The sequence below is a fragment of the Vipera ursinii genome (assembly GCF_947247035.1).
Source record: "Vipera ursinii genome assembly, chromosome: 10".
Lineage (NCBI taxonomy): Eukaryota > Metazoa > Chordata > Lepidosauria > Squamata > Viperidae > Vipera > Vipera ursinii.
Genome location: NC_139520.1, coordinates 22,986,623 through 23,014,343, shown reverse-complemented (window position 1 = coordinate 23,014,343; position 27,721 = coordinate 22,986,623). Strand labels below are relative to the sequence as shown.

At 53.0% G+C, this 27,721-nt stretch overlaps 1 protein-coding gene across 1 annotated transcript in view; it reads right to left on the bottom strand.

The window, feature by feature from the left end:
* The window catches only part of ZFHX3 (zinc finger homeobox 3), an 86,898-nt gene extending 60,571 nt beyond the window's left edge, over nucleotides 1-26,327 (bottom strand). The window contains 1 exon segment of the mRNA XM_083370208.1: nucleotides 26,059-26,327. The gene's annotated coding sequence lies outside the window, so the exon portion shown is untranslated.
* Between the last annotated feature and the right edge of the window lie 1,394 nt (nucleotides 26,328-27,721).

Below are 27,721 nucleotides of genomic sequence, written 5' to 3'. Positions count from 1 at the left end.
CAGGCTCTAGATAGGCAGCCTTTCTCTACAGGCCCTGAAGGCCTCCACTCTGAGGGAGGGCTGGGAACAGAGTTGGCGAGGGCTGGCAGAAGGGTGATTAGAAGGGTAACTAAATCTCCTGGTAGATTGCTGGGGACTGGCACCAGACTGCCAACCAGCCCTGCCCTCTCCCTTAATTGGTGGGACAGTTCTGCCTGTTCTGGGTTCCCGTCTTCCAGCTTCTTTGGCTCCTCCCCTGGCACCAGCCGCCAGGCCTCTGGCTGAAGCCCAAAACAAGGCCCAAGGAGCAAGCTGGCGGTGGTGAATCCGAGGGCTCATTCGGCATGAAGAGGGGCCCAGAGGAAGCCAAAGTCTCCCAGGGTGGCCATTGCAGAGGGGACGCTGCACTACTTGCTAAACGCCCACCTGCTGGGTTTGGGGAAGGATCCTGGCTCTCCCCTTCCTCACTGCCACCGCACCCTGTGACAAAAGGGACCTGGGACCTGTCACGGGGCTTGTGCTGCAAGATCCAGCCTGGATGAGGCCTCTCTGAAGCCGCCCCCACCCCTGCTTCGGTCCAAGCACTCATTTTCAGAGCAGTCAGTTCAGATGCTGCAATGACCTTGCCTGCTTCAAAGGTCTTTCAAAGCAGCCCCCAAGGGTTCCCTGCGAAGGGCTGCCCTGCTTCCCTGCTCGAGAGAGGGATCTCTAGTGGCTTAAACCATCTCCTTGATCTCAGCAACCACATCCTGCTGGGGAAATTATGCATTCAGATATAGACCAGAATCCTACATCATGGCTATATCTGTAAACACATCTGTACCTTCAACAAATGTCACAGAAACCCCTGCGTGAACACTGATTCTCCCAGCCAAGTTCAAAAAGGCAACAGAAGCCCTGCCTCCGACTCTCTTCCTCCTCGGATGGACTCTGAAAGAAGGTTCTCCTGGAGCACCTTTACATCGCCCTCTGGGTTAACACCTTATACATAAACAGCAGGAGTGAAATGGGATGGTCACTTGGTACACATCTGCATTCCTCATTTTCTATCCAGCCATGGCTCTACAACGTTCCTCTAGGTCAAGAACCTGTTTGACAGTAATTAAGAAAAAAGGCCAAAGCAGCCCCTTTGATGCATTTGGCTGGCCCCACCTCAGGACAGCCGGCTTCTTGGCTTGGGAGGGGGAGGGCCTCAGCACAGCAGCCACACCTTCCCTGAGCATCATCCATCAAGCAGAGCTGAGGCAGACCAACAACTTCCCCCTGACCAGACCCTCCTGGGGTCCATGGGACAACTCTCCAGCTTCTTGAGATAAAGGACTACTACTGGTCATCTCCTGTGCCATCTTCTTCCATTTCACATGGGGGGAGTCTAGTGGAGGTGATTGGGCTTGCATAGCCCATACTTGGTGAACGCTCACTGAATTCTCACTCAAGGAGCCAGTGATCCCTAAGCCACTCTGGCTTTATTCTCTGCATAAAGGCGAAGCCCCAGTGAACCCATGAAGATGGTGCAAGACTCTTTCTCTGATGCGCAACAAGCTCGAGACATGGAACTTTCAACTATCAATGTGGACTCTGTACTGAGCAGGGCTTGGGCTCAATGGCGTAAGTATTCTCGTTCCAACTTCTGATACTACGACAAGGCCACGATGAACAGCAACAGATCTGACTCAATATATGTTTATGGAGTACAGGTACTCCTTGTTTACTGACCACAACTTGGTTGTTAAGCAAACTGTGCTTATGGTCTTACTTCCTTCACTTTACAGACCTGCAAAGGTCATAATAATAATAATAATAATAAACCTTTATTGTCAAAGTACAACATGTGTACATTGAGATTAGCTGAGCCTCCCCCCGTGCTCTCTCCCCCCAACACACAGTGACAACAAACCCTCCATCCCACCACACTATGTGAACCAACTACTCCACACACCGGCCTCCCAAGTCAATTCTGCATAAGATTATGTCCCATTTAAAAGCCTAACAGCCCACGGATAAAAGCTATTTTTCAGCCTGTTGGTACAGCTGGCTATATTCCTATATCTCCTACCAGATGGTAGGAGAGTAAAGAGATACCGTCCAGGGTGTGAGTCATCCCTGAGAATCTTCCTCACTCTTCCAAGGCAACGAGCCCTGGCGATGTCATCCAGTGGTGTCAGGGAAAAGCCCACAATGTCTTGTGCTGTGCTCACTACCCTCTGTAATACTTTCCTATCCGCGGCTGTCAGACCAGCATACCAAGCCTCAATACCATACAAGAGGACGCTCTCTATAGTAGACCGGTAAAAGAGGGTCATAAGCTGTTGTTCTACCCTGTTCTTCCACAAGACCCTAAGAAAGTGAAGCCTCTGTTGGGCCTTTCTAGCCACCTGAGTTGTGTTAACTTTCCAGGTCAGATCTTCACAGAGGTAGACTTCCAGAAATTTAAAGGAGGAAACTCTCTCTACACAGTTCTCTCCGATGTAAAGTGGGGCAGGTTCCTCCTTTTTTCTCCGGAAGTCTAACACCATCTCTTTCGTCTTGCCGATGTTTAGGTGCAAGTTGTTGTTACTACACCATATGGATAGTTTTTGTACCTCTGCCCTATATGCTGTCTCATCCCCACCTGTAATAAGACCCACCACAGTTGTATCATCTGCGAACTTGATTATCGCAGTGGATGGGTCAGATGATACACAATCATAAGTGTATAAAGAGTACAGGTAGGGGCTAAGCACACAGCCCTGTGGCGTGCCAGTGCAAAGCTTCAGGGGGGTGGACAAAGCAGAGCCGACCCTCACTGTTTGTAACCGATCCCTAAGAAAGGCTTGAATCCAATTGCAGATGGATAAATATGAAGATTGTCATAAAGTTACTTTTTCTATCACTGTTGTAACTGCAAATGGTCAATAAACGAGGGAGCTGCTAAATGAACTACCTGTAGCTGTACAAACCCACCTTAAAAGAAGAGATACCCAGCTTTTCACTGGAAGAACTCTCCAGATTGGTTGCACACAACTGCACTGTCCCTCTCCTACTCTGGGAATGGCAACCTCAGTTCTTGGCTAGGCCCCAAACCTTTGGCACCCTTGGGTCCAGGCTTTCAAAAAGAGTCATGGGCCCATTCCTGACTCCTGTGAATTGAGAGCAAGAGAAGAGAAAACAAATGAATGGGATAAAGAGAAGGAAGGTGTGTCACTCCTACTTTTGCTTCAGACCTTACTCTCTGCTGGATGCCCCCAAAGAGGTGGCCCTGAGGAGTGTGGTCCACAAATCAAAGTAACACGGGCTCAGAACCCATTTAGTTCTGCTTGGCTAACATCTTTTCAGCAGGAAGAGCTGTCAGTGGAGGCCGCCGCACGGGGCCCTGGGCTGACCTTTGCTGGCAATCTTCAAACTTTTCATGTAAAGTGATCTAATGCTAGGCTGAGCAATTAGCACCAAAGCAGTAATTGCAGCTTCTTACAAAGCCAGGCCAAGAGAACAAGCATTCTCTAGAGGGTCTACTGGGGACCAGTTCGCACACACGACACCACACGGCATCTACTGGCATTCAAAAAGATATACTCAGCAACATTTTTGCAAGACACTAGCACTTTCTAATCTCTTAATTAAAGGAGGCTGACAAAATGGAAACTCTGAAGGCATTCAAAGCCGCCCCCACTTTTGTAAAGCCACCAGAGCAGCGAGTGGAAGCCCAAAGTCAGAGAGCCATCCCAAAAGATGAAAGGTAATCGTGCCCAGCTGCACTGCAAGGATGCTGGCAAATACAGAACAATGGGGTTGCTGAAGATACATTGTGGCCCAATACAGCTGCAGTTGACCACACAAGTGGTCCATCTCGACCACGAGGGTTTAATCTCTCACTGAAAGAAACATGGCAGTCAGCCACAAACTGAGTCCCAGAGAACTAAATGTGGGAAGCCAAGATTTATTCCTAGAAGGAACTTTTTTCCCCTCATAGGTTGCAATTTGATTTTTGGAACCAGTGCTGTTTACAACTTACAAAAGAAGCAATCTTTTGAAGCCGCTCATGGCCTGGCATCAAAAGGAAACATGACAAGTAGAGAGCCCATTTCTAACATGGACTTAATGCTCAAAGCAAGGCCGGTGTCAGTGCAAGGATGAGCCGTTCCTTCTGAAGGTCGAGGCGAGCCCATGTGCCTTGAAGATGTGGAAAGAAGACAATGAGAAACCGCTACCTTTCAGCCTCTGAACAGCGTCAGGAAAGCACAGCCCTCAGTCCAGCAGAATGAACCCAGTTCATACAGCTTGCAGCGCTATAGAGCAGCAACTCCAGGGGAGCAGCCTCACCATGATGCTTTCCACTGTTGTCCTCCCTTGCCAGGTTTGCCACAAAGAGGCTTCTCACCTAAAGCCTTTCAAAAGGCAGCCATCTCTTTATCCCGCCATGGCCTTGCAAGGACAGGCAGTTCAGACCAGCTCCAAAACAACTATTGTGTTTACTTGCGTTGCTGCCACCCACCACTTGGCTTGCAGAGCAAGGTGACTCCTCCCAGACAATTAGGCCTGACATAAGAATAGCTGGGATTCCTCTTTAATACCTCTCTTGTATTATCTAACAGGTTCTGAATAGGGTTTCCTACTTCTGCATTTCATAGTTCTGCAGTCAAGGAGTCCAAGACAGGGGAGGGGGGCCTGGGGGAGGGGGGCCTGGGGGAGGGGGGGAGAAAAGAAGCAAAGCATAACTGGGAAGGTTCTCCTGAGGACATAGACTGTTTTCTGCAGCTGCTGAGCCCTATTCCTTACTCCAATGGCTGCCTGGTCCCTCCGCTCCCTCCCAAACTCTCCAGCTTCTCCAGTTTTCATGTCACCAGTCCATAGCAAAGGAAAAGAATGGTGACCTTGCCTGTTTGGGTTACTAATAGGCTGGTGTGGCCTCAAGGACTGCTGCCTTCCAAGAGCAGCCCCTCTGTGGGGAAGACTTAATAGAAAAGACAATGGCTTGTCAGGACTCCAGCTGCCTTGCTGTCCCACACCACTCTCCTCTGCAGGAGACCTCTCCAACCTGCAGCCATGATGCTCTGGGGCCACCTAGGCTCATTGATGGTTCTAATTCCTTTCCTCAGTTTTCCTTCTTCACCTCTCAAACAGTTAAAGGCTGTGCCCAATACTGCTCTCATGGTTAGGATTATGAGAAAACAGATTGGCAGTTTCCTTCTAGAGCATACACAGGAAGATGGAAAAGGTTCCCACCAAAACTCAACTCAACTCATATACAAAGAACTCCCACTATGATGAAAGCTGCCATTCGCCTGCCAGATGCCTTGCAGAAGGCTGGTGAGTCCAGTGGGAAGAAGCATTTCCAAAACAGCCCTGGGGCAGACCCTTTAGTCAGAATGGGAGGCCAGCTCTGGAAGCCCTTCGGTGAAACACCGGAGGAACAGTCTTCCAGGCAGAGAACGCTCAAGTGGCAAGGGCCACCATGGTGTCTGCAACAGGAAGCTTTGGGAAAGGGGCAGTTGTACTTTCAAGGAGGGGACAGCAAACTTCAAATCGACCAACACAGGAGGACTGAGCAGCTGAACCTAACAGGAGATGACAAGCATGGCACTTCAGAGGACCCATGAAGCTTCTGATATTGGAATCAAGAGTTCATTCGGAACATCCTGCCAGCTTCACTTTCGTGAATTCAGGTCAACCCCTAAGTGAGCCCAGGCCTATTTATCACCATAGCTGCCGCATACCCATACCATGTCACCATCCACATGAGGGAAAGAAAATATAATGTCTTGGGAATTGGAAATCTCCAAGATTCCAAGATAACTCAATACCTGGTCTTCCAACAAGGAAGAAAACTGCAACAGCTCTCTCTCTCTCTCTCTCTCTCTCTCTCTGTGTGTGTGTGTGTGTGTGTCTCTGTGTGTCTCTGTGTGTGTGTAGCTAGTCCTTATCCCAGACTGTCCAGAGAAACACCTGCCCAGTCCTAGGGACGTGGCAGCCCCTGGGGGAATACTTCATCCCACAGCCCAGGAAGCGGGGGGTCCCAACTGGCCTCCAGGAGGCCAAGCGCTGGGGCTGGGAGGCAGCCGTGCAGCCACGCAGGGCCTGGGCCCTGAGGAGGCAGCAGTCTGCATCAAGTATCAGTCAGGAAATTGCTATTGGCTTCTCAATAAGCAGGAGGGCCAGCAGAGTTTTTCCCCACACTGTTGAGGCTCGCTCAGACTCAATACTGCTTATTGATACCATCTTCCCCTGTAATCTCAGCCCCTCGGTGCTTCCCCGCAGAAGACGAACTCTGCATGAACTTGGCCCCAAACCAGGAAGGTCCCTCTCTTCCAGGAGCCAAGCGACCAGCCCAGGACCTCACCTGAGGGCCACTGAACTGAAGTCTCGCTGCCCCCCAAAGGACCCTACTGGCCTCTTGTGGGCCTGGAGGAAACCAGGTGATTCTGGGGGGCTCGGTGCCTCGGCTGAAACTGGTAGGGACGGTGAACCCTGTGAGGCTGGCAGGGGGGTGGCGAATCCACAGAAGTTGGATAAAAGTGTTTCTCCATCCGCAGGTCAAGCGTCACACTTCACTGGCCACGCTCCTGGACCAGACGCTGCCCTGCGGCACAAAGCTCAGCTACAAAGGGTCAGGCGTGCTGCATCACTCTGCCTCCCCCCAAACCTCTGGTCCATTTCCAAAGAAACAATGCCATCAAAAATGGTCTGTCCCTCCCGATGGCCGATTCCTTGTTCTTCTCACCCAAAGGAGCAGCTAGGGGTGTCAAGCTGGAAGGGGAGAGCTTGCAAGGAACCATCTCGACCTGGAGATGGTCCAACCTAGCAGGCCACGTAGAAAAGCCTCTGCAGAGCAAGCAACAGAGCCAGAGAGACTGGCCACAAGTAGCTGCCAGCAGGAAAGGCTGCCGCTGGAAGAGGAACGTAAATGGGGGCTCCAAAATCAGTTCGGTCTGGGCAGTGGCTCAGGAGGGGGGGGCTAGGCCCACCACCCGCTTCCGAAGAGCCAGAGTTGCCAAGTGGAGCAGCTGTTCGTGCTGATACCAGGGACGGGAGCAGGAAGAGCCTGGCTGGCTATGCCCACTTTGTGCTCACCAGGAGGCCTTCAAATGCAGCTGGTCTCAGGCAGCACAAGGCCGACCCAGCATTCCCTTTGGGCTGCTGCTTCAGTGGGGAAAAGTGAAAGGGCAACAGGACAAGCAGGTCCCTCCAGCTGCTCCGCCATGCTTCCACATTCCTCCCCCCACCCCAAGACCTCTCTGCTGCCTCTCTTCTGGGTCCCAGATGGGGGAGGGGCTGCTGGAATAAGACATACAGGAAGCCCTAGGGCACGGGTCAGCAACCCGCGGCTCCAGAGACGCATGCGGCTCTTTGAACCGTCTCCTGCGGCTCCCAGCCGCCCGGTGCGCACACACCTCTTCGAACGGGCAATGGTGCGCGCGCACCTCTCCAAATGGAGAGTGGCACCGCCCGTTCGGAGAGGTGCGCGCGCACCTTTCCGAAGGGCGGAGGTGTGCACGCACCTCTCCAAGCCGCCGCCGTCCCGTCCGGAGACCTGCCGCGTTCATCAAACATGGACAAACGCGGCAGCTGTGCAAACGGGATGGCAGCTTGGGAGAGGTGCGTGCGCACTCGCCAAACCGCCGCCATCCCGTCCGGAGACCTGCCTTGTTCGTCAAACATTGACGAACACGGCAGCTGTGCAAACGGGATGGTGGCGGTTTGGAGAGTGCACGCGCACCTCTCCAAGCCGTCCCGTCCCATCCGGAGACCTGCCGCGTTCGTCAAACATTGACGGACACGGCAGCTGTGCAAACGGGATGGCGGCAGTTTGGAGAGTGCGCGCGCACTCTCCAAACCGCCGCCATCCCGTTTGCACAGCTGCCGCATTCGTCAATGTTTGACGAACGCGGCAGGTCTCCGGACGGGACGGCGCGCACCTCTCCAAAGGGGAGACCCGTCGCCGCGCAGGTGCCTCCCATTTTGCGCATGCGCAAAATGTTTTTTGCGCATGCGCGTGAGTGGACGCATGCGCGCGCACTTTTTGCAGCTCCCACTTTTTTGTTTGTGTGATGGAACCGGTTCTGAGTGGCTCTTTTCCTTTTTCCGGTTGCCGACCCCTGCCCTAGGGGGAGCTGGGGGGGTGTCTTTCTGCTGCCACTGATGGGGCTGAAGCCACTGCTGCACTTGGGGAGCAGCCTTCAGCCAGCCAAGTTGTCACTGGGACCTTCACCACAGTGAACATCTCCCAAGCCCCCCAAACCCCTGAAAAGAAGCAGTTCCAAAACTGGGCTGGGGAGGGTGTCTCCTCTGCTGCCAGGGCAGGACTGGAGCAAATATAGGCAGCTGAGAATAGCGACCCCTGGGCAGGGGGCCATTCAATGGGGCACTCTCCCTTCTCTGTGCTTGCTCATCCCCCAGGATGCCCCGTGCCCTTTCCATGCCCCTGCAATATTGACCTGCACCCAGAGGCCAGGGTTCCCTGGCTCACCTGGCCAAGAAGAGAAAGCGGCTGCTGAGATCCCCAAGACCCTGGCCAAAACCCCTCCCAGGAGCACGAAGGCGATTCCATAGGCTCCCTAGGGGAGAGGGAAGGGCCAACCCCCTTTATTCTGCCTGGGCTGCGAGGCTCTCGCCTTCTGTCTTTCCCAGGTAACTGGGAGGTTGTAATTGGTGAGGCAGGCGATTAGAAATATCGGCAGCTTCTAAGTAAGACTTTAATTTACTGGCAGATCAATAGCACTAGGGTTATATTGGCAAAGTGTCTACAACTCTATTGACTCCCACAATTCCTCTTATCAATTTATCAGAAATCTGGAGGCCAGAAGATCTTGTTTGAAGAAAAAGCCTGGGAAGAAGGAGGCCGCCCACACCAACCCCAAAGCCTTTGCTGGTAAATGTACCAGCCAGCAGTTGAGACCTTCCATCACTGAGGCACACCTGCTCAGGAAAGCCATTCATTCCTATTCCAACAAATTCTCAGATAACGAAGGTTCCACAAGGTGAAATATATGTCTTCACCAATTCAGGATAAAGGCTAGTCCTCCTTCCTGGGCTGAAGGGTCCAACCCACGAAGGAACGCAGTTCCCCTGAGAAGGCTCTTTGGCAGCTCCAGGAGGGGGACTGCGGATACCAGGAGCCCAGAAGGCCCCTGCCATGTCAGGGGAAAAGGCTTCTAGGGCCGTCATCTCACAGGACCCAGGGGATCTGTACAGCTCCTGGGAGGGAGAAACAGCTCTACAGCTCTCTTTCCGGGGTAAAACCTTAAGCCGTTTCCTGTCTACTTTGCAATCTGATGAGAGATGGCAGAGTTAGCCTTTGCTGAGGGATCCACTCACCCTGCCCTCCAGCAGCCACCACAAGAGTCACTGGAGGAGGAGGAGAGCAAGATCAAACATCTTCTCCAACTTCTGTGATAGGAAAACTCTTCTGCCCCCCCCCCCCTCAGTTCTAACAGAAATCGCAAGCATTTTCCAAAGCTATTTGGCCAAGCACTCTCTCACTTGGCTCTCCCTCCCTGGCTGATGGGTCGCAGAGCAGGCTCCAAACCTGCTGCCTGTCCCCTCCCCACTTTGGTAGTGTAAGTGCCATCCACAGAAAGTGTGGCTGGGAGGAGGGGGCAGCCATGGCAAAGTGTTCACCCTACAGACTGACCAAGTGGTTAAGCAGAGGTCATCTGTCTGAACCCACCACTTCCTGCTCCAACAGAATACCAGATTAATCTTCCCAAATGAACTCGAAAAAGTTCTTCTAAAAGTCACTGCCAAATCAGAATTTCAGAAGCCAAGAAAACGACTGCAGTGCAATCAGTGCACACCTCCAAACCCATCCATACTCTAAGCAGCTCCCTTCAGCAGCACAGGCCCTTTCTTCGTGATCGGGACCCTACTGGGTCTAGATGGCCCTCCTTCTCACGCCAGGAAGCCTGAAAGTCACAACCAGGAGAAACCAGCCAGTCGCTTTATCTGCCCTTCCCGAAAGGGGTGGGGGAATCAACAAAAAGGGGGCAGGTGTGCTGGTCCAAATATTTCTGCTGAGGTAGCAGCCAGGATAGCCAGCCATGCCAACTGGGTCAAGAAATAAACTCTGACATTTGCCAGGATTCAGACATGGGGGAGGGGGGCTGCTGCCTTTCTAGACCCCTCAAGAGGGGTGGGAGAGAGGGGAGATGGGTCTGGACTTGCTCTGGTTCTTGCAGAACCAGGCTCTAAATTACTAAGGGCAAGGTTGGGAGCGATGGGGCTGGGCATATCTATGGGATCCCTTTTGTGAATCTCAGCATCATTGCAGCCATGCAAATCCCAGAGAGAGCCTGGGATCTGCCTGGTAATGTCCTGGGTAGCAAGGGCCGCTGTTTTGGTAGCAGAAGTGGGGAGGGGGAGGAGAAAGGCCTCTCTCTTCAAGGCTGCCACCAGAGGCTCCGGGCTGTGGGAAACTGGCGCTCTTCCAGGTACCAACCCAAGGGCTGAGTCACCAGGGTCTTCGCTCAGCCTCCTGGCCCTGGGGATGGAAGTCCAGAATGCATTAATTTCCCACCACCAACCCACAGGCCAAGGGGCGACATGGTATCGGCTGCATTCTTTCCTCTGGCAGGCCAGAGGAGACCAGGAGGCAGCTAACTCACCGCTGGAGAAGAAAGCAGAAATCTCGCTCCCACAGCTCTCCTCATCTCAAGGCTTCCCAAGAAGGTCCACAGCCCCCAACCTGGCACTGTCTTGGTTGGGCAGGTCCCTCCAAACATGCACAGGGTTACCCAGTCGCCCCCAAACCTGAACCGAAGGGGCAGCAGCAGCCCCAAGAATTTGACCCCAGCCCTCCATGGCCTTCTGGCTTCTTTGAAATGCAGATCTGAACTTTTCACCCGATGTATGGCCACAGCTGCAGCCTCCTTGTCCCAGCAGGGATCTGGAGCCACGGGCGCTCTTCCCATTCTGCCAGGAACCCCCATCCTCAAATTTGCAAAGCCTGAAGGTTATGAGACGGGGAGTCACTTGGGGGGGGGATTCAGTAAGCCTCCATCCTGCTGGAGCGACAGATAAAGAACCGCCAAGAAGAAGGAAGGCAGCTGCCACAAACAATGCTCCATTTATAGTCACCCACAGCTTTCTTTCTTGAAAGTGGAAGAGAGCAGCAAACTGTTCAGCGTCTGCAGCCAGAAAACCCACCAGCTCAGGATGCCCGAAGCCAGCAGGTGAGAGGGCCCTCAGCTCTCGGGGGTTGGGGGGGAAGAGACCTATGCGGAGCTGGAGCTGAACCCTGCCTGCAGACCCAATGGAAGCAGGGCCACCACTGGAGTGTGGGGGGGAGCATTCTGCAGGACTAGGAGACAAGTCACCTCGCCTTCATCCAAAACCGGCAGGGCCAAGGTAGCCTCAAAGCAAGACGCAGCTGCGTTCAGAAAAGGACCCCGAAGGGGAGACCAAGGATGAGCAGCAGGAGGAGGAGGACGGGAACCTCCCTGCGCAGCCCTGAGAGAGGCAAAGCAGCCGCCCAAGCATCCCGAGTCCCGATCCTGCCCAAGGGGCCTTCCCAAAAGAGAAACGGAGCCCCAGGCACCAGCACCACCCGTCCGCCAGGTAGCCAGCTTCCCTCCCCCGGGAACAGAGCCAGCCAGCCCAGCTGCCAAGGAATGCAGCAGTGCAGCTCTGTGCTTCCAGCTCTCCCTAGTCCCCTTGGCTGCCAGACAAGAAAGACAACGGGGGGGGGGGGAAGGGGGCTCACTTCCCCAGGAGGCCCCAGCAGCCTCCGGCCGGCTGGCCAGCTTGCCTGCCAGCCAAGCCGGCCACACTCGGAGCAAGAGAGGGCCAAGCAGAGGCAGAGCCTATGAAGCAGGGACCGCTTTCTAGCCTCCTGGCAGGAAGGCTGGCAGCCCCTCCACTCACTGATGAGCCCACAGCTCAATCCCCTCCTCCTCCCGGCCGCAGTCCTACAGCCACAGCCAGGCCTTCGCTTCACAAAAAAACACAAGTAAACAAAGGACCCGTTTGTGGAAGAGATGGGATGGGGGCACAGCAGAAGGCTGGAGCCAGAATTCAGGCAGAAATGGTCCCTCTTCACTTCACCTCCCCCCATCTGCAAGCCACACCAGATCCACCGAGTAACTGTGACGAGGATCGGAGAGGTCCACTGAGGCCCCCGTAGAGGCCCCCACCCCGCTTTGACCCTGCTAGTGAAGAGCAGGCCCAGCCACTCTCACCAGGTCCTCCCAAGGTTCCTGGTCACTCAACAAAAATTGACTGCTCTATTTTAGAACTATTATACTCTGTATGAAAGGGAACAATAAACCAGAAGAAAAGTTACATGCCTGTTTTCTGAACCCAACTAAGAGCAAATTTCTCTTGCATACTAGCCAGAAGAATGAAGAAACGGATTTTCAGAAATAACATGATTCTTAGGTTAATTTTTAGAAAATCAAACAAAATGTATCCAATTAAAAGAAATTGTAAGCCCATGTTTATTTGGAAGAAGCACACAGCTGTGCTTCTTGGAACATCACAAACATGGTGACTTGATCAGTGAACCCTTCAGACGGGACCCTCAGAATCACTTGGAGGAAACAGAAAGAAAACTCTTTGTCTGCAACTGTCCAGCAACCGGCCTCTCAACGTAAAGCAGACCAGGCTTCCTTCGGCCATTGCTGTATACACACCTCCAGGGCCGGAGGCTGTCTGGGAAGGGAGGGGGTCAGTCCTGGGATCAGATCAGCTCCGCCAGCAGCAAGATGGAAGAGCTCCTCCACTCTGGTGATTTTGCAAAGCAAGCAGAGATCAAAGCACCCACCCCCAGGCTCTGCAATCCCCCCTCCCCCACTGATGACCAAAGCCGGCTGGAGGTCCATCATTCCTGGGCAAAGGGAAAGGGGGGCACAGACCCTCCCCGAGGATACAACACGGCATTTCCCCTCCAAAGAACAGGACAAATAATGAAGGTGAGCCAAGACAGCAGTGAAATCCTGAGCAAGAAGACAGGAGGTCTCCCCAAGATAGGGTCCTTCCCGCTGGCCTCCCTCACAATATGGATAATGCAGCCGGGGGAGTCACCCTTCTTACCCTCCCCTCTTCCATTTCTCCCACAGCTAGGGCCAAGGGGTCAGGTGAACTTAACAGAGACACAGAGGAGAGCCTTTGGGCCTCCGTCCCCTGTTGAACAAGTGACTCCTTAGCCATTTCCATTCCCAGCAACTGCAGCAAGTGGGGGGGGGGGAGGAGGAGAGGCAGTTGAAGAAAGGGAAACCAGCCTTTCTTCAGAGCTGCAGGAAATAAAGTGAAAAGCACTAATTAACTCAGCAGCAAGTTGCTACTATTTGCATACAAATGCAGCCACATATCACAGCTAACAAGCTAGGACAAGGCAAACAATTAACATATGCAAATCCACCCTGGACAGCAGCTCCAGGGAGGGTCACAGAAAGGGGGGCAATTTCCTGCCAATTCCCCCAGGCAAAGGAGAGCCCCTGCGCAAACAGCAGTCACAGGGGGGCCAAGCAGTGGGGAGCCCCACGCAAACTTACTAGAGCCCAGCACCTTCCTCTCGCCCGCCCGCCCGCAGTGGCAAACTAGCCAGGCTATTCGACTGAAACAGGAAAGGCAAGACCAGGCACGAATTCCACACACCCAGAGGAGTTTCTCCACCACGGCTGGCAGACATTGTCCCCTGATCAGAACGGAGAGAGTGCCCAAGTGGAGCCGTGTTCTGAAGGCCTGACGTTCATCAGGGCAACAGCTGTAAAGCCTTAGGGTCCACTTCAAGGGTGTAAGGAAAAGTGTGCAGAAACATGCCAGCTCATCCTCGTGCTGTTCATGCAGGAAACGGGGTGAGCGGTTAACAGCTCAGAGCGACTGTAATACTTACCAATGCTACCAAGCGTGTTTCTGTATCAAATAAGAGATATACTTAATACGCTGCATCGCTGCATCTACTCTTTGCAGACCTTTACCTTAAGCAATAGCAGTTTTTATTCATTTTGGAAATAGACAGTGAACATGCTGGTCCACTGCTTGGTAGGTCTTCTGTTGGATTCAGCAAATGTGCAAGTTCCTCAGAAGGTCCAGACCAACCCTCCACAGAGTTTACGAGTCCGGGGTCTTTTCCCCTGGAAAATCCTGCAGGCCACAATCATGGCCTGACTTGGTTCTCAAAGACACCAAAGGGAGAACATGCAAGGGAGAACATGGAATCTCTCTGCTCTTCAAACAATACCTCAGTGGTGTTCCTTCATCTGGAATGACCAATCTCTCAGTTTGGGATGGTCAAAGATCAAAGGACTCATTCTCAAATGCTGCATTTTCTCACTTATCCTGCAATAATTCCACCTGCTTCAAAAACTGGGCTAAGTTTGCATGTTTTGTACTAAAGTTCCTGAAATGGCAACTGTCTTGAAAGAGACAAGTCCTCTTGTTCCCAAACAGCATTTGAGCAGCCAGCAGGAAATAAGCAGCTCCTGGGCTTGCACAAAAGCCCCCCATTGCCCATCTCACCTACCTCCAAGGACACCCCTTGCCGCTCAGGTGACCCTGCACAAAGACAAATTTTATTTTCTGTTAGCAGGTAAAATCTTCCCAAAACAGGCAAAGGAACAGGCAACTAAGAAACCCTGTCCACATAGCACCTGTCTGAGCCTCACAGCAAACAACATCTTGCTAAGAGAGGGGCTGCCCACGCTCAGCTTCCAGGTTTCTGACTAGATCGGAGGAAAGAGTGGTGGCTTACTCGGTCCAAGCCTAGCCGGAGACTTTTCTGACCAGGTCTGGACAGGGAATCCAGCAAAGGGCTATTGGAAGCAAACGGAAAAGTCTGGAGAATCATAGCCATTTACAGGTTCACAACATATAAATAGCAACTATCCAAACAATCAATTATAAAAACAATAAATTCTCAGGCAAAACAAAAAGATCCAGCAGCACCAGAAAAATCAATTAAACAGACTCTCAAAAAGGGAGCAGGAAGGGGGCAGCCACAAGGTGCTGCTACTGCCGCTCCCAGAAGCCAAGCTCGGGAGGGCCCCCAACTCCGCCCAAGCTGAACAGCACCTGCAATGGAGGCCTCGTGGCCACTGGTTCGAGAGAGGCCTGCTTGCCTACCGGCCTCCCCCCCAGCGTGTTGCCTGGAAAGGCTTTCCATTTTTCTCTAAGTTTCATCACTGCCAACAGTACATCATTATTATAAGGCCCTATTTGCTTTGACGATGGAAACATTTAGTGTCCACTGTACTCTCACTGCTTTTGTTTGGGAAGATTTTCATTTTTGATCATTTATAAAGCATCCTAGGGCTTTATAGCAAATGGAAGATCCATTTTAGAAGGCCCATCAAAGAGATGGAGATATATTCAGAAATCACAGACACCCAATGAGCATTTGAATGCATTTGGGTCAATATAAAAGGGGAGGGGAAATGACATTGCCATAGGTGTATACTATAGGCCGCCCAACCAAACAGAGGAAACAGATGAACTTTTTGCTAGTCAGCTAACTAAGGTATGTAGGAAGCACATCACAATAGTAATGGGGGATTTTAATTACCCTGACATCAACTGGGAGACAAACTGTGCACCAAGTGGAAGATCAAACAAATTCCTGACAAACCTAGCAGACAACTTTATCTCCCAAAAAGTAGAGAAGGGAACTAAGGGATTAGCCATATTGGATCTAATCCTCACTAACAGAGATGAAATGATAGGTGCTGAAGCTACAGGAACCTTGGGGGAAAGTGATCATGCAATATTGGATATTAGGGAAGCACAAGCAATAGAACACAGTCAAACTAGAGTCTTGGACTTTAAGAGAGCTAATTTCAATAAACTTAGAGAGAGCTTGGGAAGGATTCCATGGACGAGAATCCTCAAGGGGAAAACAACTCAAGAAGCTTGGGACATTTTGAAAAGTGAGATAATAAAACCCCAGTCTAGCACAATACCAACAAAGAAGAAAAATAACAGTTCTCAAAAGAAACCAGCATGGGTGCATAAAGAACTCTTTGATAAATTGAAAGATAAAAAGGACAAGTGTAAAAAGTGGAAAGAGGGGCACATAACTAAGACAGAATATCAGCAAATAGCCCGAGCCTGCAAAGATGAAGTGAGGAAAGCTAAGGCTCAAAATGAACTAAGGCTTGCGATCAAAGTCAAAAATAACAAAAAAGCTTCTTTCAACATATAAAAAACAAGAAAAAAGTTAAGGAAATGATTGGTCCATTAGTGGGGGAAAGTGGCAAGAAGGTGACAAGCAACAGGGAGAAAGCAGAACTATTTAACTTGTTTTTTGCATCTATCTTTACACAAAGGGGAAAAACAGTCCAATCTATCAAAAACAGTACCATAAAAAACAGATTAGAGACACAAGTTAAGATAGGCAAGAAAATGGTAAGTTAACACCTGTCCAGCCTAGACAAGTTCAAATCACCAGGACCAGATGGATCACACCCCAAGGTTCTCAAGGAACTGGCAGATGTGATCTCAGAACCACTGAACTATATTTTTTCAAAGATCTTGGAGCACTGGGGAACTACCAGAGGACTGTAAGAGAACTGATGTAGTTCCCAACTTCAAAAAAGTGGGGAAAATAGATCCAGGAAATGACAGACCTCATTATCTGGGAAGATTCTGGAAAAGATAATCAAACAACGTATCAGCGAGCACCTAGAGGCAAACAAAGTCATTACTAAAAGCCAGCATGGGTTTGTCAGACAAATCTTACTGCCTTGTTTGACCAAGTGACAAAACTAGTGGACCAGAGGAATGCTGTGGATATAAATTACTTGGACTTCAGTAAGGCATTTGATAAAGTAGATCACAACCTACTACTTGATAAGATAGCAAAATGTGGGCTAGACAGCATCACCACCAGATGCATTCGTAGCTGGCTGACTGGCTGTACTCAAGTGTGTGGTCCTCAATGGAACCACATCTACATGGAGGGAAGTGTGTAGTGGGGTGCCCCAGGGCTCTGTTCTGGGCCCAGTGCTCTTCAATGTCTTCATCAATGATTTGGACAAGGGGATAGATGGGGAACTCATCAAATTTGCAGACGACACCAAGCTGGCAGGAATAGCCAATACTCCAGAAGATAGGCTTAAGATACAGGAGAATCTGGACAGACTCGAACACTGGGCACTATCTAACAAAATGAAATTCAATTGTAAAAAAAGTAAGGTTCTGCATTTAGGCAGGAAAAAATCAAATGCACAGGTATAGTATAGGTGGTACCTTGCTCGATAGTAGTAACTGTGAGAGTGATCTCGGAGTCCTAGTGGACAATCACTTAAATATGAGCCAGCAGTGTGCTGCAGCTGCCAAAAAAGCCAACACAGTGCTAGGCTGCATTAACAGAGGGATAGAAGTACTAATACCACTTTACAATCCCTTGGTAAGGCCACACCTGGAATACTGCATCCAGTTTTGGTCACCACGATGTAAAAAAGATGTCGAGACTCTAGAAAGAGTACAGAGAAGAACAACAAAGATGATTGGGGGACTGGAGGCTAAAACATATAGGGAACGGTTGCTGGAATTGGGTATGTGTAGTTTAATGAAGAGAAGGGTGAGGGGTGACATGATAGCAGTGTTCCAATATCTCAGGGGCTGCCACAAAGAAGAGGGAGCCAGGCTGTTCTCCAGAGCACCTGAGAGCAGGACAAGAAGCAATGGATGGAAACTAGTCAAGGAGAGAAGCGAGAAGCAACCTAGAACTAAGGAGAAATTTCCTGACAGTTAGAACAATTAACCAGTGGAACAACCTGCCTCCAGAAGTGGTGAATGCTCCAACACTGGAAGTTTTTAAGAAGAGACTGGACAGCCATTTGTCTGAAATGGTATAGGGTTTCCTGCCTTAGCAGGGGGTTGGACTAGATGATCTCCAAGGTCCCTTCCAAATTATTATTATTATTATTATTATTATTATAGGGGACTGGAGGCTAAAACATATAAGGAACGGTTGCTGGAATTGGGTATATCTAGTTTAATGAAAAGAAGGACTGGGGTGACATGACAGGCAGGACAAGAAGCAATGAATGGAAACTATTCAAGGAGAGAAGCAACCTAGAACTAAGGAGAAACTTCCTGACAATTAACCAGTGGAACCACCTGCCTCCAGAAGCGGTGAATGCTCCAATACAGGAAGCTTTTAAGAAGAGATGGGACAGCCATTTGTCTGAAATCGTATAGGGTTTCCTGCCTGAGCAGGGGGTTGGACTAGATGACCTCCAAGGTCCCTTCCAACTTTATTACTATTATTATTATTATTAAGATCTGGATTTTGAAAACAACAGTGGAAGTCACAGATCCTCACCCCCAGGATGGGTCCAGCTCCATCTCCAGACTGCAAAGCCAACTTCTGCCTGCATCTCCTCCATCCTCAACCTCGCTGTAGCGATCCAGCATCATACATCCATCACCATCACCAACCTTCTGCAGCATTCCTTTCCTTCTCCAATACAATAAATCTCTTGGGCTTTTGGAGTCTCAGCAACAGTGATAAACTTTGGACACAAACTATGCTCAAGGTCAGTTAAAGGCTGTATCCGAATGAACAAAATGAAAGGCAAGATTCCAAAGCAGAGCCAACACTGACAGAGGGAAGCAAATGTGGGCTCTGCTCTCCACAACCGACTCCTCTTCACCCACAGCCATGTTTTAATAAGAATGTTAACTAATCATCATTTCAATAAAGCCTGGTTTCCCCGGTACTGCACTCTGGACCTTGGTACCCAGATTTATTTATTTATTTAAAGATTTTATATGGTTACTTATTTCATATACTGATTCTAGGCAGCTCTCAACAACCTGTAAACACAAGAATGAGAGCAAGACCGCCCTTCCTGCCAGGTGCCAGCCCAGCCCCAGAATTACCTCCTGCCTCAACCTCTCTCCTAACCCACTGCTTGGGGGAAGAGCCTGGGGGGCAGGTTTGTCCAAATCTCAGGTGGGAGGATGCTCAAAAAGGGTGGGGAGATACAAAGAAGGGGCACCACCCAGGTGCTGCAACCCAGCTTGTAAATGCAAGCTTCTACCAAATGTCATCACAAGACTTGGGGGGCGATGCAGCAGTTGCAACTTCGAGGACAGATCATATGTAACTTTTTTGAGTCTGCTGTAACTTTGAACTGTCGTTAAATGGCCAGTTATTTTATTTTTTTATTTTAATTCTATTTATATCCCGCCCTTCTCCGAACACTCAGGGCGGCTTACAAGCTTAGCAGTAGCCTTCATTCTATGTATATGCCTGCTTATTAGGGCTTTCACACAAACCCCAAGCGGCATTTTTACAAAGTCAGCTTATTGCCCCCAACAATCTGGGTCCTCATTTTACCTACCTCGGAAGGATGGAAGGCTGAGTCAACCTTGAGCCTGGTGGGACTCGAACCTGCACTAATTGCAGGCAGCTGGTGTTAAATAATAATAATAATAATAATAATAATAATAATAATAATAATAATAATAATAATAATAATAATAATAATAATAATAATTATTATTATTATTATTATTATTATTATTATTATTATTATTTAATTTTTATACCGCCCTTCTCCCGAAGGACTCAGGGCGGTGTACAGGGCAATACAATAAAATACAATATATAAAAACTAAAAGAAATATTGAATACAGTAGCCCAATTAAATAGATTAATACAAAATGTTAAAATACCCCTAACCCATCAGACCAGGCCGGCTTGTTCAAATAAATATGTTTTTAGGTCACGTCGGAAGGAGCGAAGGTCGGGAGCCGTCCGGAGCTCCACCGGTAAACGGTTCCAAAGGTCTGGCGCGCCCACAGAGAACTCCCTCCCCCTGGGGCCCGCCAGTGGGCATTAGCCCACTGCTCCACCAAGGCTCTTTTTATAAGTCAAGGACTACTTGTAGGTGTGCAGTTTTACTGCAGGATTAAAGGCCAGAGGCAAAACCTCACTGGACAGAGCAAGTGATCAGGGTCCCAGCACCCTTTGTGGTTCACAGTCAAAACCCTCCACCTTTCCTGGCCTCAAACCTGTCCCAGTGAGGCCATTCTCCAAAGCACCAGTGGGCAAGACAAGAAGTAAGGGATGGAGAGTAATAAAGAGAGGTCCAATCTGGAATTAAGGAGGAATTTCCTCACAGTGAAAACAATTTATCAGTGGAACCACTTGCCTCCAGAAGCTGTGGGTGCTCCAACACTGGAGACTTTTAAGAAGAGATTGCACAACCAATTTGTCTGAAATGGTATAGGTCTCTCTGCTTGAGCAGGGGTTTGGACTAGAAGATCTCCAAGGTCTCTGCCCTAAGGAACCCATCACTGGTACTCATTCATATTGACCAGGGACCCATAGGGAGGAAAGCATTCCCAGAGAAGCAGTTCCCTCTTCATAGCTCTTCTAAAGACTAGGAATTGTGGACCTATAGACAGGTCAAGGACTATATGGCCAGGTAAGGCTCTGCTGAGACCCGACAGCTCTTTTCCACCCCACCTCCGCTTCTGCTGCTTAGGGACCTCCCCTCCCAACACTGGAAGGGGGGGTCACAAGGAGGAACAAAGGTTAAAACTACCATGTCTTCTCCCATCCCTCATGTCTGCTTCAAGCTCGAGAGGCAGGCAGCACTCCCTCCAAGCCAGAAGGCACATTGCTTAATTCCGGCATCCAGTATTGTGTAAACCCATAGTTTATGGGTTAGCCTGCTCTACAAAGTCAAGCCCTTGTGCTATATTCAATAAATCACGGTTATGCAAGTCATGGCTGCACGCCAGGGGCAAGCCCAGCTTCAGAAAAAATATTCAAAATGTAGCAGCTGATGCGAGTGCCAGCAGGACCAAGCAGCCCCCGCCCCCACCCCACAGGCTCTGCAGCAAGCAATCCAAGCAAGGAGCACCCTTGGCCAGGTGCCCTAATGGTCCTGCCAAGCTCTCTGGCACTAAGCTGTGCCTGCTTCAGAGTGCGTCACTTCCCAAAGCCCCCAGTGATCACCGCTGGGAAGGCCTCTGCAGACACCCTCCCTCTGGAGCACTGCAAGTACCTGTGTATGGCAGAGACCCCCATGAAGACCTTTTCCAGGGCACCTGGGTCCCAGGCAGGCATCAAGCCACTGGGGCAAGTTGTCCAAGCAACTGAAGGTAATGCAGCAAAGGAAAGTTTGTAGCTAGGAGGGCAAAACCATCCCATTTTGCTCAAGAATAAGATGGAGGTCCCAACAGAAAAGTATCTCTGTAGCTCAGGGCTGATCTGCGCAGTTCTTGTCGCTGTCTGAGCCGAGTTGCTTGCCTGCAGACATTTCATTAGCCAACTAAAGAACATTATCAGTGTGGAGGATGTTACTCAGCTGGGTAATGAAATGTCTCCAAGTTCAAAGAGTACTAAGAACTTCATACAAGTCCATCACCAAATCAGCCTTAAGTCAAATTAATTGGTTCCTTCAGTGCAGCTACAGGCAAGGCAGGAATATGCTACTCGTAGCTGGAAAAGGCCTTGGGCTGAAGCTGCTGGGCCCCAAGCGAGGATTGACCCTTGAGGAGAACTGCTGCTCTCCTGCACTGAGTTCCTCATGCCCAGCAGGGAAAATCTCCAGCCTTACTAATTAATCCTGGTTGTTCTGCTTCCCTCACTGCTGCCTGTGAAGTTGCGTAACACCTCCAAAACAGGTTAGATGAACAATGGTGAGATGCCTTAGAGTTTTTGAGTGCAGCTGGACTAAGGGAACACCTGATACTGTCTACTGAACAGAGGTGCTTGCCACAGCTATTAAAAATTGAAAGACAGAATGGTTTTATGTGAGACATTCTTCGCAAGCACTATGATAAAAAAAAGTCTGTCCTAAGAAATCTGTTCCAGGTACTCCCCAAGAGCCCAGCGCATCTAGAGATATTGGATGTCCTGAAGGAAGACCTGTGACACAGCCAGGCCAGAGCCAAGGGCAAAACCCAGGCTCACTGCGGCTGTGGAGAGCCTGACAGGATGAGTGCTCAGATGGAGGGGGCTGCGGGGGCTTCTCCTGGCTGATCTGCAGTGCCCCAGATGTGGTCCTCCTTAGCCTTAAGCTTTCTTAGAACTTCTAGTTTGCCAGCATTTGTTGTGGGTGGGGGAAGGGAGATGGGTGAGAAAGTCCCATCAGACAGAAGTGCTTTCAGTGCATTTAGCCAACCATTACAGTTCTGTCTGGTACAATCAGGGGCCTGCAGGCGGTGAGTACAGGCCCTCTTCATGCACCTGTCAGCCAGGAACAAGGCATCTCTCGGGAGGCAGCCCCCGCTGGTGCACATCGGCTCTATACTCCCCACTCCTGAGCTTCGGTTGGAGACAGGAAATGCCCGGATCCAGCTGTGCACTGGGCCAGGGGAGCCCCTGAATGGCTTTGGGCTAGTCCGTCAACCTGCCTCACAGGGGCTGCTGCAGAGACACAATAAAGGGAGTCCCATAAGGTTGCTTCCTTCCCTTCCTGAAGAAAAGGGAGATGCAGCCTAGCAAATCACAAGAACAGCTGCTCAGTTGCCATCCCTGGCCTGCAGAATCATTCAAGGCCTTGAGGCCTTCTCCTGTGGAAGGAGGGGGCAGGGGAGGACTGATGGCCCCCTCCACAGGCAGGATGGGATAAGATGAGGAAGATTTCCCCAGGACTTGGCCAGCGTGGTCTAGAAAATGCTCAGAAGGAAAGCTCCTGTTTGAAATGTTAAAAATAGCTCCTTCAGCAACTCCATCCACGAAACCCCTCCACACCTGTAGCAACCTGAAAAGGCTCCTGAAACAAGAACACAGCCCCACTTAATTAAAGGTGATATGGATTCTAATCAAGTTGGTTTTCTAGTCAAGCGTAGGATATGTTTTTTATTTTGCCACCATCATGAAAAAGCAACTTGAAATTCTTCATCATAACAAAAAATTGTGAAACTAGCTGATGAGCCACCTTGGACCTCCCAAATCCACCGGCTTAAACGCCTTCATGTGCCCAAGGGCGATTAGAGACAGGCAGGTTATTCGGCAGTGGCCAGGCCATGTCAGCCTTTGCCCTCTCCCCCGCCCCCGAAATGGCCCAGCAGAAAGGGGGGGAAAAACAATTCAAGGGCCAGGGATATACCCCGCATATTGCCACATTCCCTGAGAAGCTCCATCACCCTCCTCCTTTTAACTTGTGGTTGCTGTGGAGATAACCGCTTCATCCACAGACATGGGGGGGGGCGACTTGAAAGGAAATGGTTCCCCTGAGGTCTCTCTTCAGGGCCAGAACAGGCACCATCGTTCCTTCCCTTCCCCTGCCCTGCGAGAGGCTCCATCCATCTCTGTTCTTCCTTAACTGGCAGGGGGCCCTTTAGCAACACCCCCCCCTTCGAAGCATGGCCCTCTCTCTTGGCAACACCAGCTGGGTCTCTCCACACACCCATAATTACAAGACTCTTCAGCCAACTAACGTCCTTCGTCCTTCTTCCACCACAGTAAAAGTTCAGTTACCTATCCATCGATTTCTAAAAAAACTGCCAAACAACCAAACGGTCCTGGAAAGTTTCACCTGGCTCCTTTGTTTTTTGGCCTGTCCTGAAAAGGGATCTATCCCAAAGCTATTTAGGGCCTAGCCTTTCCTGAAAATGGCCCACAACTGCAGTCAGCCCTGAGTCCATGACACACAAACGCTTCAGCTGCAGCGTTTCTCATTCTGATATGGATAACTGGGTGGTAAATGGGATACTTCACGGATATTTTGAAACCTTAAGCTGAAGTAATAATGACTCTTTTCTTTCCTTTGGAACAAAAAAAATGCAGCATGATAAGGAAGGCTGTAATGGGAGAAATAAAATTAAACAAGAACACTTCAAAAGTAGAAAGCATGAGGTCCGGCCTTCAAAACAAGGTCATCTAGACAGCCGACGATGCATTTTCCATGGGTCAAAACATCTCTCTTCTCTGTCCATCCCCTCCCATACCCAAGAATTCCAGCACAAAGGTGAGCAAGGAAAGGCTCGGCTCCCTCCCCGCCAGGCTCTGGTTGAGGGGAGCCAGCCCGAAGGCCACCACTGCACCGGCTGGAAGGCCACCACTGCACCGGCTAATAAAACGATGGGGTTTGAGGTCTCCACCTAGGTCGTCGGTTAATTAACACTGTTTGTGATAATCAAGGTTGATCTGCACACATCCAAGGGCACAGAGGCTTCTTAATGTTTTTGGCGTTGTTGCCCACAGTGAGGGGCTTCAGTCACCCAAGAGAAGAGGCAGCCAGGGGAAAAAGGCAGGGCAGGGACTTGCTCTGGTACGGTAGCTTCCCATTCCTTAAAGAGAATTTATTCCATTGAGCCCCCCCCCCAAATGGCACCTGCGAAAGGGGGATGGGGCAGAGCCATGGAGAAGGTCTGTGCCTTTGATCTCCCCCGCCCCAAGCCCAGGGCTTTCCAGTCTCCCCACTGCTCAGCTCTGCTCTCCGGCCTCCACCACCCCAGGTCCTTCTCAAACCCTCCCCGAGCAGGGGCTGTTTCCCTTTCCCTCCCCACAGGGCCCACTGTGGGCAGCGGCTGAGGCACGAGGGCTGCTGCGCAAGGAAAGTCAACTGACCCACAACGGAGAAAAGGATGCAAGGAGGGCGGTGTGGAGGCTCCGTTAGAAACCGGGAGTGAAAATGGTGGGGCGGAGGAAGGGCAGAGCCCCTCTCTTCGCCGCAGAGGCCCCGGGGCTGGCCTGGGATTTGCAACTGAACTGAACTTCTCTTAGAACTTTAAAAAGAAAGTAGAGAGGGGACGCTAAAAACAATTACAGATTCGGGGCGTAAAAGGACAATAGGAAAGGGGCATTGACGTCTCCTGAACGGAGGGCCCGGTATTTAGCAGGACTCTCAGTCGCCCCGGGGCCCGAGCCAGGGCTCGCTCGGCGGCAGCTGCTCGCGAGGAAGGAGGCGCCGCCGCCCGCAAGGCCTGCCCGAGCCCCGCGGACACGGAAATCCCTCGGCCTACGGCAGCCCCAGCGCAAACAATCCCGACAACGCCTGGACGAGAGCCGAGCCGAGCCGCGGGCGGGCGAGGCCTCCGGATAAGGAGAAGGCCCCGGCCAGCGGTTGATTGCCCGGAGCTGCCCTCACCGCGGCCCCTGCCGCTCGTGGGAAACTCCCGGTTCCGAATCTCCCTCGGGGCAGCCGGGCGGCGCGCCCCACGGCTGGGAACGGGGCTTTTCAATGCGGCGAAACGTCGCCGTCCGAAGGAGCAGCAACCGCCTCGCGCATGAGCGTCCCCGGGCGGGAGCCCATACGGAGCCGCAGAAGCTCCGGGCCCCGGGGCAGCTCGGACCGCGCCAAGGCTGCTCGCCCGGCCGCCCGAGGCCTCTGCCGGCGGCCGCGGGGACTGGCAATTTCCTACCAGGCACTGAGTCAGGGACGAAAAGCCCCGCAACCTCTGGTGTAACAGACCGCAGCTCGGGCGCGTTACGGCCGGCGGAAAATGCGTGGATCGCGGCGATCCGCCGAGGCTGCTCCGAGTTGCCCGCGGCGGCGGCGGCCGCCGGGAACCCGCTCAACCCCGCGGCAGGGAAACCGGTCTGGCTCCGGCAGAGGCGGGCGGGATTCCTTCTGGGCGAACTTTGAGCCGCCGCCACGAAGCAGCTCCGCGGCGCGAGAGCTGCTCGGCTAACTTCGCGGTTTCCGGCGCGATGCGGGACCGCGGCAGCTGGGGGCAAACCACGGCCGCCGCTCAAGCACAGGCGGGACCTTCCGGTCCTGGGAGCCGCGCTTAGCCCGCACCTATTGGCCTCGGCCGGAGAGCGGCCGACTCGGCACCAATCGACGGGCTGGCCGCGGCTTCCGCTGGGCTCTCCGGTCGCAAGGACGAGGGCCGGGGCCGCGGAGCGGCGCCCCCGCGGGCGGTGAGAGGCGGCTCGCGCCGGGCCCGTGCACGAGATGGCCGCCAACGGAGAGCGGCCCGGCCGCTTCCGCGGTTGCTAGATCGATTATGCAGATGGGCCCATCAATGTGGCCGCGATCCGCGGGCCCTGAGGCGCTCCCGCTCCGAACTGCCCTCTACGCACGCCGGTTCACCGGCGCCCGGCCCGGCCTGGCCCGCTCCGCAGCACCTGCCCGCGGCGAGAGGCGCCCAAAGTTTCCGCCGGGGGAGGGGAGCAGCGGCCCCGATCCGGCGAGAAGGGGCCGGGCTACCCCATGCAAAGCAGCCCGGGCGGGGCGCAGCGAAGTTGCCACTTACGCGGCGGCGGCGTCTTCCCTCCTCCTTCGCCCGTCCTCCTCTTCTTCCTCCTCGGCCCCTCCTGCTGCGACAGCTCCGGCGAGACGGCTAATCCCGGGAGGCGGCGGCGGGGTGGGGGCGACGGATCCCATGAAGGCTGCGGGCGCGGCGCGTTCCGAGCTGCAGCTCGGACTGGCGGCGGCGGCGGCGGCGGCGAGACGAGGCAGGGGAGAGGCGCGGAGCAGGCGCGGCGGCCGGAGCCGGGCGGGAGCCGCTTCCACTTGCGCCGCCGGGGCCGCTGCTTCCCCCCCCGCCGCCGCCGCCGCCGCCGCCGCTGCCCAGCAGCAGCAGCAGCAGCATCGTCGCCGGGAGCGGCGGCGCCCCGGTGCGAGGCGGGCGGGGGCCCGGGCGGGCGGGAGCCGGGCGGCGGGGCGGCCGGAGCAGGAAGCGCCCGGGTTCAGATCTGCTGATTGGGGAGGAAAAAAACTCTTTGGATCTTTATTCTGCTAATTAGTTTCCTGCAAAAAATGGCTGATTAGTGCAGTGCGCATGTGCCTCATTACCCAGGCACGACGGGAAGGGCTAATTAGCCACCTTCTGGATCAATAAGATTCAGCCCAGGCGGCGGGGGAGGGAGCGCGGGCGGGCAGGCGGAGCGGAGCGGGGAGGGAGGGGCGGGCGCGGGTGGGAGGGGAAGCACGGCCGGCGGGGGGGCGCACTCTCGCCTCCCCCCGCACATTCCAGCCGCTTTGAGGCCGCCTCGCCGCCGCCGCGGCTCGAGCTGGCTGGGGAAGTTGCCGGGAAAGTTGGGGCTCCGGCTTCCAGCGGTAACGCTGAGGCCTGGGATGGCTTCCGCCGGGTGTCCTCGGCGCGGGCAAGGCTGGCGGCCGCGCCTCCCTCCGGAAAGCCGGACGCGACCCGGAGGTCTTGCGCCCTAGGAGGCGGCGTCCTACTCGGACTTGGCCGAGGAACGGCGGGAAAGCCCGGCCCCCCGGAGGTCGGCTCGGGACCGAGTCGAGAGAAGGGGGCGGGGGCCTCGGCGGGGCGGTCCTGCAGAAGGGCCCCCGCCCGCCCGGATTCCTCTCCGCGAGCCGCGTCCAGGCCGGCTTCTGCAGTCGAAAAGCGCCTGACCGGCCTGGGGCTCCAGAGACGCCGGCGGCCCCGAAGACCGAAGCTGCCGCCGCCCGCCGAAAGCGAGGAAGGTGGCGAGGGCGGCCCAGCGCCGAGGTGGCCGGAGCGACCGAGAGGGGACGGGGCTGATGGCCCCAGCCGAAAGGAGCGCGGGGCGGCGGATCGGAGTAAGCCCGCCGTCCCTGGCCGGGCTGCCTGGATGCGGAGCGGCGGTCTCGGCCGGCGCTGAAAAGCTCCCGGGTCTCCGCGTCCTTGGAACGGCTGCCTGGGCGACGTTTCCCCGTGAGAAGCTGGGCTCTTCCTGGGAGAAGCGCCTCCCGGTACGTGGCTTCCTTTGCCGGTTGGGTTCCGAGGGGAAGGGGCTCGGCGGGAGGGGCGCGCCGCTTGGCTCGCGGCGCTTCCGGTGGCTCCTGCCGGTCGATGGGCCTCCGGGAGGGCGGCGGAGGAGGCCGGTGTCCTCCCGTTGCTCCTTTGCGGGCCCCGGAAGGGCTGAAATAAATGATCGGCACGAGCAGCGGGTGGCCTTTGCCCCACGCTCCTCTGCTAAGTGAGC